Raw genomic sequence first — 10,626 nt, forward strand, 5'->3', positions numbered from 1 at the left:
CTATGGTTTTGCCTACCTTATGGCAACCTGACAAGCTCATTTAGTTACTCATACTCCAATTGATATGACCAGATAGCGTATGTGGAAGGATTGGCAACCAAACAGACTATGTAGAAGGTGGGAGGCTACTGGAAGAAAATGCTGATAAAAGAGAATAGACTTCTTTGAGATTAGGGTTATTTATGAAAATTTGTATTTTATTTATTTATTTATTTATTTATTTATTTATTTATTTTTAAGCTTTTATTTATTTATTTGACAGAGAGAAAGAGGGAGAGAGAGAGCACAAGCAGGGGGAGCTGCAGAAGTAGAAGGGAGAAGTAGGTTTTCTGCTGAGCGGAGAGCCCAATGCAGGGCTTGAACCCAGGACCCCAGGATCATGACTTGAGCCGAAGAAAGGCACTTAACTAACTGAGCCACCCAGGCACCACAAAAATTTGGATTTTAAACATTCTGTTCTGTATAAGTTGTTTTAATCTGTTCAGGCTGCAATGACAAAGTACCATAGACTGGTAAGCTTAAAAAACAGGAATTTATTTATCACAGGAGGCAAGGAACTTCAATATTAAGGTGCTGGACAATTCTGTTCCTCAAAGAGAGCTCTTGTCCGGGTTTAGAGACGGTTGCCTTTTTCTCTACAGAGCAGAGCAAAAGTGTACTCTGGTCTCTTCCTTTTCTTTTAAGGACGCTAATCCTATCATGAAGACCAAACTCATGACATTATCTAAACCTGATTACCTCCCTAAACCTGATTAGGGGTTGGTGCTTCAACATGCGAATTTTTCGCAAGGGGCAGGGGAGAGGACGCATTCAGTATATAACATGAGAAAAAGAAAGCTAACAACTATTATTCACTATAACTTGTAGCCATAATTTATTCAATTTAAGGAATTATGAGTAGCTCAATATAAACTAAATGTAATGTGATTGAATTTATATGTAATAATAATTTATATAAGAATACATATTATTGGGGTGCCTGGGTGGCTCAGTTAGTTAAGCATCTGCCGTCGGCTCAGGTCATGATCTCTGACTCCTGGGATCAACCCCTGCATCGGGCTCCCTGCTTAGCGGGGCACCTGCTTCTCCCTCTTCTGCTCCTGATGTCCTTCCCCACCACTCCTGCTCCCTCTCTCTCTGTCTCTCAAATAAATAAATAAAATCTCAAAAAAAGAAAACATGTTATTTTTCATGCTACACAGGCAATTTGCATAGTTGGTTACCTACAATGTCTGGGACTTGAGCACTGTGAAATGGACAAGTTCATCATTGGGACTCCCAACTTCCCTTTTTGGTGCCCTTTCTCACTCTTTCTTTGCTTCCAATATTGCCTTTCTTCTTTTCTTCCAAGTGTAAGTATCTTTTTAGGAAAACATATGATAAATTCAGTCAAATGGAGTTGTCACTAACTTTCTGAAATCACATATACTAAGTTTTCTTTTTTCTAGAGTATGTGATTATCATAGAGGCCAAAACATTTAAGTAACTTACACTGCTTCTGGTGAAAAAATAAGTCAAAGATATTTTTAAAATTCATTAATGAACGTATGGTATCAATACTATGATGTAAAGGTTTATTAATTTTTTTTTTTAGGATTTGGTATATCACATCTGGATATAATTGAGAACTTGGGTGAATAATCCTTTTTTTTTTTAAGATTTTATTTATTTATTTGAGAGAGAGCGCACGGGAATGAGAGAGAGTGAATAAGGAGCAGAGGGAGAGGGAGAGAGAGAATCTCTAGCAGACTCCCCACCAAACAGGGGGCCCCTTGTCAGCTTCTATTTCACGACTCTGATATCATGACCTGGGCCAAAATCAAGACTTGGGTGCTTAATCACTGAGCAACCCAGGTGCCCTTGGGTGAAGATTCTTAAACAGAGATTTTAAATTGGGAAAATGTGTAATAATTATGAATTTTTTTTTTTTTGAGCACTTATGTACTGTGTATTCTAAGTAAACAAATAAAGTTCCTGCTGTCTTTTGAAGAGGTTACATTTTAGTAGGGGACACAGATGAAAAGCAAGATAATTGAATATGGAGTAAGCTAGTGATAAATGCATGAAGATGTTAGAGTCTAGAGAGTTATAGTATGTGTTTATATACATGTGTGTTAATTGCTATTTTACATAAGGTGGTCAGGAGGCTTCTCATAAGGTGACATTTTATTTTTTTTTAAAGATTTTATTTACTTATTTGAGAGAGAGAAAGTGAGTGAGAGAGCACGAGCAGGGGGAAGGGTAGAGGAAGAGAGAGAAGCAGGCTCCCTGCTGAGAAGAGTGCCGGATGTGGGGTTCCATCCCAGGACCCCAGGATCACAACCTGAGCCAAAGGCAGATGCTTAACCAACTGAGCCACCCAGGCACCCCACGAGGTGATATTTTAATTTTAAGGACTAAATTGAAGTGATGGAGTAAGCCAGGTAGATATTGGGAGAAGGGCATTCTGGTCAAAGGAAACAGGATGAATAAAGGCCTTGAGGCAAGAGCAGGCTAAACATATGCAGGAAAAACCAAGGGGCCAGTACAGCAGTTGCCAAGTAAATGGGAGAGAGGTAGAACATAAGATCAGAGAGTTTCAAGGAGCGGATCATGGAAGACCTTAGAGACCATAGTAAAGACAATATTTTATTCTGAGAAAGAAAGGCATTACAAGGTTATTTTGGCTTCTACATATATAACATGTGGTAGAAAAACAAGAGTGAAAGCAGAGTTACCAGTTAAAAGTTATTCACCATTTCCAGTCAGACATGATGGCAGCTTAGAGCAGTGTGGTGGCAGTGGAGTCACATTATAAATATATACTTAGAAGGCAGATTCAACAGATTTTTACCAATGTACTGAATGGGAGTGTAAGAGAAGGAGAGTAGTAAATGAAAACTCCATAAAGTTTTAGGCTGACTAACTGGTTGAATGGAGTTGCTTTTTACAGGAGAAGGGCAAGCATGCTAGAGGAATAGGTTTGGTAAGATCAAGAGTTCTTAATCTTGTAAATTTTAACTTGCTTATTAGATAACCAAGAGGAAATGTCAAGTAGGCAACTGGATACATGAGTCTAGCTTTCAGTAGGGAGGATAGCACTGTAGTCAAAAAACATCACCTTTTAGATGGTATTGAAAGCCATTGATCTCGATTAGCTCTGCCCAGGAAGTAAGAGCATGTAGAGAAAAGAAGTGGCCCAGAAATTGAGTGTGGATTACTTTAAAGTTTAGAGGCCAAGAAACAGAGGAAAAATCAAGAAAGGAGACTGAGAAAAAGCAATCACTAAGGTAGGAGAACCAAGAGAGGAGGGAGTTCAGGAAGACAAGTGAAGAAAGTGTTTCAAGGAGGAGAGCATCGTCACCTGTATCAGATGCTCCTGACAGATTAAAATGAGGCAATTGGTAATCTTGAGAAGAGTGGTTTCAAGGAAGGATGTGATGAAACCCTCGCTGGAATGAGTTTGTGGGGGGGGGGGGGGAAGAAAGGAAAAGAAGTGGAGACGTTGGATATACAAAGGTTTTTTTTTCAGTGATTCGCTATTATCAGATGAGAGAAGTCAGGCATTAGCTGAGGGGTCATGGAGACCATGGAGGTTTTGTTTTTTAACTTGTTTTGCTTTCTAGGATGGAGAAATATTACATGTATGTATGTTTGTATACATTGTATGATAATGAGAATAATCAAAGGTAAAAATTGATAGTATGGGAGAGAGTGTGGAAATCTGCAGTTATAATGCCCTTGAGAAGTCTTCAAGGGGTAGGATCCAAAACTACATGAGGCAGTGTCCTTGGATAGCAAGGGTCCTGGAGAATGTACTCATCATAGCAGGAAGGAAGGGAGAATATATGCATCAGAATATAGTTCGTCATATTTGGTGTGGGTGCATCTGGAAGTTTTCTTCTGGCTGCTTTTATGTCCTCAGTGAAACAGGGAACAATTAACTGAAAGTTAATAAGGAGGAGGAGATATTGAAGATTTGAGAAGAGAGAACTATGAACTAATCACTGAGGAAAGTAAGACAGTGACTAGTGAAATGTAGTAGCATTGTTGGGAATTGCTAAGGGCTTACTTGAGGTTACTTCTTGTATTTAAACTGAAATCAGTGAACATGCTAAGGTTTTTTTCTTCAGTCACATTCACCTGGTTGGGTATAAGTGTAGGATAGGTGGAGATTTGGATTTCCCTAAAATTGGGGTTTTTGCAAGTGAGTGCACTGGAGGGAGAAAAGGGAAAAGGACATAAAGGGTATATGCATGGAAGGGGTGATAATGCTTGATCATCGTATTTAATGGTATTTACCAGGCTTACCTGGTAAAGAGGGGAATAATTACATGAAGATGATGAGGAACAATGAAAAGTGGTGAGAAACTGGGAAGATGAAAGATGGTCAGAGAGTGGAATGCTTGAAATCAGTAATAACAAGATCTTGGTTATGACTATGCCTGAGTCAGAGGGAGGGCAAGACTGCTGAAAATAAGGATTCTGTATAAATGAGCGGCCAGGGTATTAGAGTGATTTAACTTGGTTTTGAAGTTACTGAGAGTTATGACAAGTGATGCTGGAGACAGAAAAAGAGAGGGAGGGAGGGAGGGATGGGAAAGGAATAAAGAGAAGTGGAGGAAAGAATGAAGTAGAGTGACCTGGAAAGGTGATATCTTCTTTGTGCAAATCATTTTGTTAGATACCGTAATAACTGTGGAAAAGTATAAGATATAAGGATCTGGGCAATGGATTCTTATATGAAAAATACCTGTTCTGAGAGAGGAGGAAGATGAAGAATTGAGGTTGTCTCAGAAAAGAATAGAATAAGGGTTAATTTAGTTTATTTTTAAGTACCCAAATGGTATTTTAGTGTGGGATGCTGAGTATTTTTTTCTATTTTCACAGAAGATGGAATATATGTTTATGGTGCCTGATTATTTTAACTCTGCTCTAATGTACGGATACGGTACTTTTAAGAAATCAGAATAGCATGTATTTTATTCTTTTGATTTAAATGAAATGAGATTTTAAGAAAATTGCTGTTAAATATTTCTCCCAAAGGGAGAAAATAAAGTTCCCATGAGGGTAGGTGAAAAAGATTAAAACTAACATACGAAAAAAAAGATTTGTTCTATTATTTGTTTAAGCATATTAGAAGAAATTATCTAACAAATTGGTCAAGGCTAGGGCTTACGGAGGAGAGAAATTAAAAATTTGATGTGTTTGAAATATCTTCAAAACCAATTGATATTTTTTAATGAGCGGAGATCATTTTTAGGAAGATCACATCAACCCCCAACCCTTTCTTTTTTTTCCCGCCCTGCCCCGCGGCCGGGCCGGCGGAGCGGTTTTCCCAGCAGTCCCTGCGGTCTCGCTCGGGCGCAGTCCAAGCCGTAACCTGGTTCCGCGCCGCAGTTGCCGAGGCTACTGTGCCCACCGCAGGGCCTGGGGCCCCAGATGCTGGTTGCCCGTGGTGAGGGTGAAACTCGACGTGTATGTACCCCGCCGTGAAGATAGAGCGGCCTTTGTCTGTGTTCGGAGAATAGCCCTGGGGAGCGATTCGCTCCCAGAACGTTATGGCTGCGGCTTCGATTGCCAATATCGTAAAAAGCTCTCTTGGTGCAGTTGGCTTGGGTGAAATGTTGGTGGATGATATTGGTGATGTAACCATTACTAATGACGGTGCAACCATCCTGAAGTTATTGCAGGTAGAATATCCTGCAGCTCAAGTTCTTTGTGAGCTAGCTGATCTGCAAGACAAAGAAGTGGGAGATGGAATCACCTCAGTGGTTATTATTGCAGCAGAACTTCTTAAAAATGCAAATGAACTAGTGAAACAGAAAATTCATCCCAAATTAGTTATTAGTAGCTATCGACTTGCTTGCAAGGAGGCAGTGTGTTACATCAGTGAAAATCTAATTATTAACACTTGGAAGAGATTACCTGATCAATGCTGCTAAGACACCTGTGTCTTCCAAAATCATTGGAATAAATGGTGATTTCTTTGCCAATATGGTAGTAGATGCTGTACTTGCAGTTAAATACACAGACGTAAGAGGCCAGCCTTGCTATCCAGTCAATTCCATTAATATTCTGAAAGCCCATGGGAGCAGTCAGATGGAGAGTATACTCATCAGCGGCTATGCACTCAACTGTGTGGTGGAATCCCAGGGCATGCCCAAGAGAATAGTTAATGCAAAAATTGCTTGCCTTGACTTCAGCCTGCAGAAAACAAAAATGAAGCTTGGTGTACAGGCGGCTATTACAGACTCTGAGAAACTGGACCAGATTAGACAGAGAGAATCCGATTATCAGCAAGGAGTGGATCCAGAAGATCCTGGCTACCGGTACCAACGTTACTCTAACCACTGGTCTGAAGTATTTTGTGGAGATGGGCACAATGGCAGTTAGAAGAGTTTTTAAAATGGACCTTAAACACATCGCTAAAGCTTCTGGAGCAACTGTTCCGTCAACCCTGGCCAATTTGGAAGGAGAAGAAACTTTTGAATCTTCAATTTTGGGACAAGCAGAAGAGGTAGTATAGGAGAGAATTTATGAGGATGAGCAGATCTTGATCAAAAACACTAAGGCTCATACATCTGCATCAGTTATCTTACGTGGGGCAAATGATTTCATGTGTGACAAGATGGAGCGCTCTTTACATGATGCTCTTTGTGTGGTGAATAGAGTTTTGGGTCAAAATCTGTGGTTCCAGGTGTGGGTGCTGTAGAAGCAGCCCTTTCCATATACCCTGAGAAAGGTATATGCAAACCAGCGTGGGGTCTCGGGAACAGCTTGCTATTGCGGAGTTTGCAAGATCTCTTCTTGTTGTTCTAACACACTGGCAGTTAATCCTGCCCAAGCTTGACTCCATAGATCTGGTTGCAAAGTTAAGAGCTTTCCATAATGAGGCTCAAAATAACCCAGAACGCAAAAATCTAAAATGGGTGGGTCTTGATTTGGTCATTGGTAAACCTTGAGACAACAAACAAACAGGGGTGTTTGAACCAACCATAGTGAAAGTGAAGAGTTCGAAGTTTGCAACAGAAGCTGCAATTACCATTCTTCGAACTGATGATCTCATCAAATTACACCCCAGATCGAAGAGGACAAGCATGGAGGTTAAGAAGATGCAATTCACTTGGGAGCTCTTGATGACTGATCTGCTTTCTCTTTTTAAAACAATGTTACAATGTTGAATGCAATTCTCATGTTCCTCAAGTATTACACATTAAAAAATAACAAGCTGTCAAAAAAAAAAAAAAAAAGGAAGATCACATAAGGAGCAAAAAGAGTTCTTATAAATTATGGGATTATATTAGGTGAGTTGTTGTATGTTATCCATAGTCTTGAACTTGTTTCTAGCAGTCCATCTTCATCTTGCAATTAACCCAAATGGCAAAGCTTGTAGGAACTTGATCCATGATGAAGCTAGGACTTTGAAGGTTTAAGTCATTCATCTCCCTCAGTCTTTCTTTCTTTAGAAGTACTAAGTTCGTTATTTAAGGCATCTCTTTATAGGAATTTAGTGTTAGAAGGGCTCTTGGAAATTACGGGGTGCCTCGGTGGCTCAGTCAGTTGAATGTCTGATTCTTGGTTTTGGTTCAGGTCATGATATCTTGAGTTATGGGATAGAGCCCTGTGTGGGGCTCCACACTCAGCAGGGAGTCTGCTTGAGGATTCTTACCTTTTGTCCCTTCCCCACACCATAAAATATATAAGGAAATCTAAAAAAAAAAAGAAGAAAAAGAAATTGCTTTGTCCGGTTTTTCATTTTATTGCTAAGGAACTAGGGTGAAAAAAAGAATCCAAGGGAGTCAAATCTAATAGAATTTAGATATTATGAAATTAAAAAGTATGTATGACCTTACAGAACCAAAGTAGTCTTTTGAACTCTTACAAGGAGCTTCTGAAAAAGAAATCGTCCCAGTGATTTCCCAGAGATGCATTATGTAATTACTGGTTAGTATGTTCATCAAGTATTTAAGAAAATAGTGAACCTCTTGAAAAGTGTGGCAGCATGGATAGCATAACCTATGTATATATATTTAATATATAGATATAATTCATCTGTGAATGTGTATTTAATATTCAAGAAGAAAATAGTATAAATTTTTAATGGACCTAAGAGAGAAGAAAAATAAGTAGAAGAAAGTTGTCAAGGGTTAAACAATTAAACAAAAACAAAAAGAAAAGAAAACTGAAGTTAAATGTCATGAATGATTGTGGAGCATTACAAACAAACAAACTCACACCAGTTTGGATATAAGGTAGGCTGATGCTTATTTTATAATTTTATAATTTATAAATGTAAATATATATAATAGCAATATAAATCAATTGCACAATGTTTTGCTGTGAAATCTTTAAGAGGAGATTGGAGAGGTAGAAAGGGCGGGAGGGGTGAGGTTCGTAGCAAGGATGAGGTAGGTGAGGAGTGGAGGGACCAGGGCAGAAACTGGGTGGCCATAGATAGGAAAGGTCTGTTCCAATCAGATAGTATAGCTTTCTTTTTTATCTCATGATCAACCAAGACATTTTAAGGCCTATAAGTTTTATCATAATGTTTCTTTTTCTGAACTTAGATGTTTTACTTAGATGAAGACTGTTATCTCATTCCAGTTTTTGGCAAGAATTATTAAAAAGGCTGTATATATATGCATAAAAACAGGGTAATAGAAACTAGAGATGACATCATCTGGACTGTTTAATCATTTTTCAAAAAAGAGGGGGAAGGGCAAGATGTTTTTAAAGATCTAGTTTGCTTTCTTGAGATAACTAGTTTATTATTTTTTGTCTCTATTCATTTTCTAAAGGGAAATAAATAATCAGCTTAAAGTCCCTTGGCATATTACCTTAATGGTATTTACTTATTTTTTAAGCACTGAAGTGCCATTCTGGTGATTAAGCAAGTGCATTGTGGCATATGGTGGGCTAATGTGACAAGTATGTGGCTCGAAGCCAGTAAAATACCTCTATGTTCCCAACTATACTTAGTTGTTTTCAGCTATACAGTTGTTATAATTATTGTGCCTGGTATCCTGTAATGATTTTATTGTAATAGTACAAGTTACTGTTTAACTGTTACAATGTAAGTTGTGTGGGGTTTTTTGTACCATCAATTTGGAAGAATTTTTGGTATATCTTTTCAGTGTTGCAAAAGGGACCAGGGATTTACAGTAGAACTACAGAAGCTTTAAAATATTAACAGCCCATTAAGTACAGGATATGGTTCATGAGGTTTAATGGGAAGTTGTTAAAAGGAGATGGAACTATTCCAATGGTTGGGGAGGGGTGGTTAGTGGCAAAAAACAGGGCAAAGAATTTAAAAAGCTTGTTTTCCTATAAATATTCAGTGTTTGGGTACACTGCACAACAACAATAACAATAACAAATCTCTTCTGCCCTGATAAGCAGTATTGGGAGCTCAATGAGAATTCCATTTAGTTCATATATTAACTTTCCTCTTCAGAGGATATCCAGCAATGTTGTGTTAAAAAAATTTCCTGTGGATTTGAGATGCTTGGCATTCATTAAATCAAACCTTTGGACTTTGAAATAGCACCTACTTTGTTTAACATTTAAAAAATTACTGGGCTCTTGAGACTAGTCCTGGGAATAGCCTTTAGTGATTATCCAGAGAATAATAAAAGTGCAAGTTTTTTAGAGGAGGGTATTTTAAAAGCAAAAGAGTGTAACACTTTAAGAGCATAGTATTTAATATACACCTGAGTCTTCGTTCCTTGAAGCGTGGCACTCTTAATAGTGTGCACCACATGGTCAGTGACAATTAGAGTCTAATGTGTCTTGTGTATTTCATGCACATACTTAGGTCTTGGCTCTCAGGTCAGGGTAGTGGTCCTAGTCTTCTGCTTGCCTGGATTAAATGCCTTCCCCCCCACCCCCAGTTTTTCAATCCTGCGTAATTTGTGTAATTTTTCTGAGTTTCAGTTTTCTCTCTACGAGGCTCTGCCATGTCATATTATTATTTATAAGATCAAATGATATCGTGTACATGAAAGCACTTCATAATTTATTAAGTGGTATACTTAGTAGATATGATCTTATTGGATATAATCTTCTTAGAGAGATAAATCAGAAGCTGGGACTCTAGAACTTTGTAGATAGGCCCAATTATTGGAATCGTAGCTCTATTAATACTACTGCTACCTCATTTCAACAGACCAAAGTTAGCTTTACCACATGTGCTCCATGATTTTTTGCTTTGGAGTTCATGTTAGATCGATGTTATTGAGTGAAACTTGAAAATCAAGAGCCCTGTGGAATCTTGAGTGAGATTACAGTAAACACTCAGCATGACTTTCACACCTTTTAGTTCCTTACCTGACGTACCTTTTCAAACCGGTCCATGAAATTATTCAGTATTCACTACCTGAAATGCTGACATGTTTTAGTTATCTGTTGCTGCATAACAAATCACCCCAAAACTTAGTGGCTTAAAACAACAGTCATTTTTATTATTGCTCACAGATTCCCTGGGTCAGGAATTTGGGAAGGGTTCAGCTGAGTAGTGCTGGCTTGATCTCTAATGTGGTTGCAACTAGACTGTGGCCAGAGCTGATAAAGGGGGCTGAAGCATCTGGGGGCTGACTGGACATCTTTCTCCCTATATGTGGTTTCTGTATGTGGTTTAGTTTGGGC

At 38.6% G+C, this 10,626-nt stretch overlaps 1 pseudogene; it reads left to right on the top strand.

Annotated features, from left to right (window-relative positions):
- The first annotated feature begins 5,459 nt into the window (after window positions 1-5,459).
- On the top strand, window positions 5,460-7,630 carry LOC103663877 (annotated as a pseudogene).
- The last annotated feature ends 2,996 nt before the right edge of the window (window positions 7,631-10,626 follow it).

Source organism: Ursus maritimus, unplaced genomic scaffold, assembly GCF_017311325.1.
Source record: "Ursus maritimus isolate PB19 unplaced genomic scaffold, ASM1731132v1 scaffold_5, whole genome shotgun sequence".
Taxonomy (NCBI): Eukaryota; Metazoa; Chordata; class Mammalia; order Carnivora; family Ursidae; genus Ursus; species Ursus maritimus.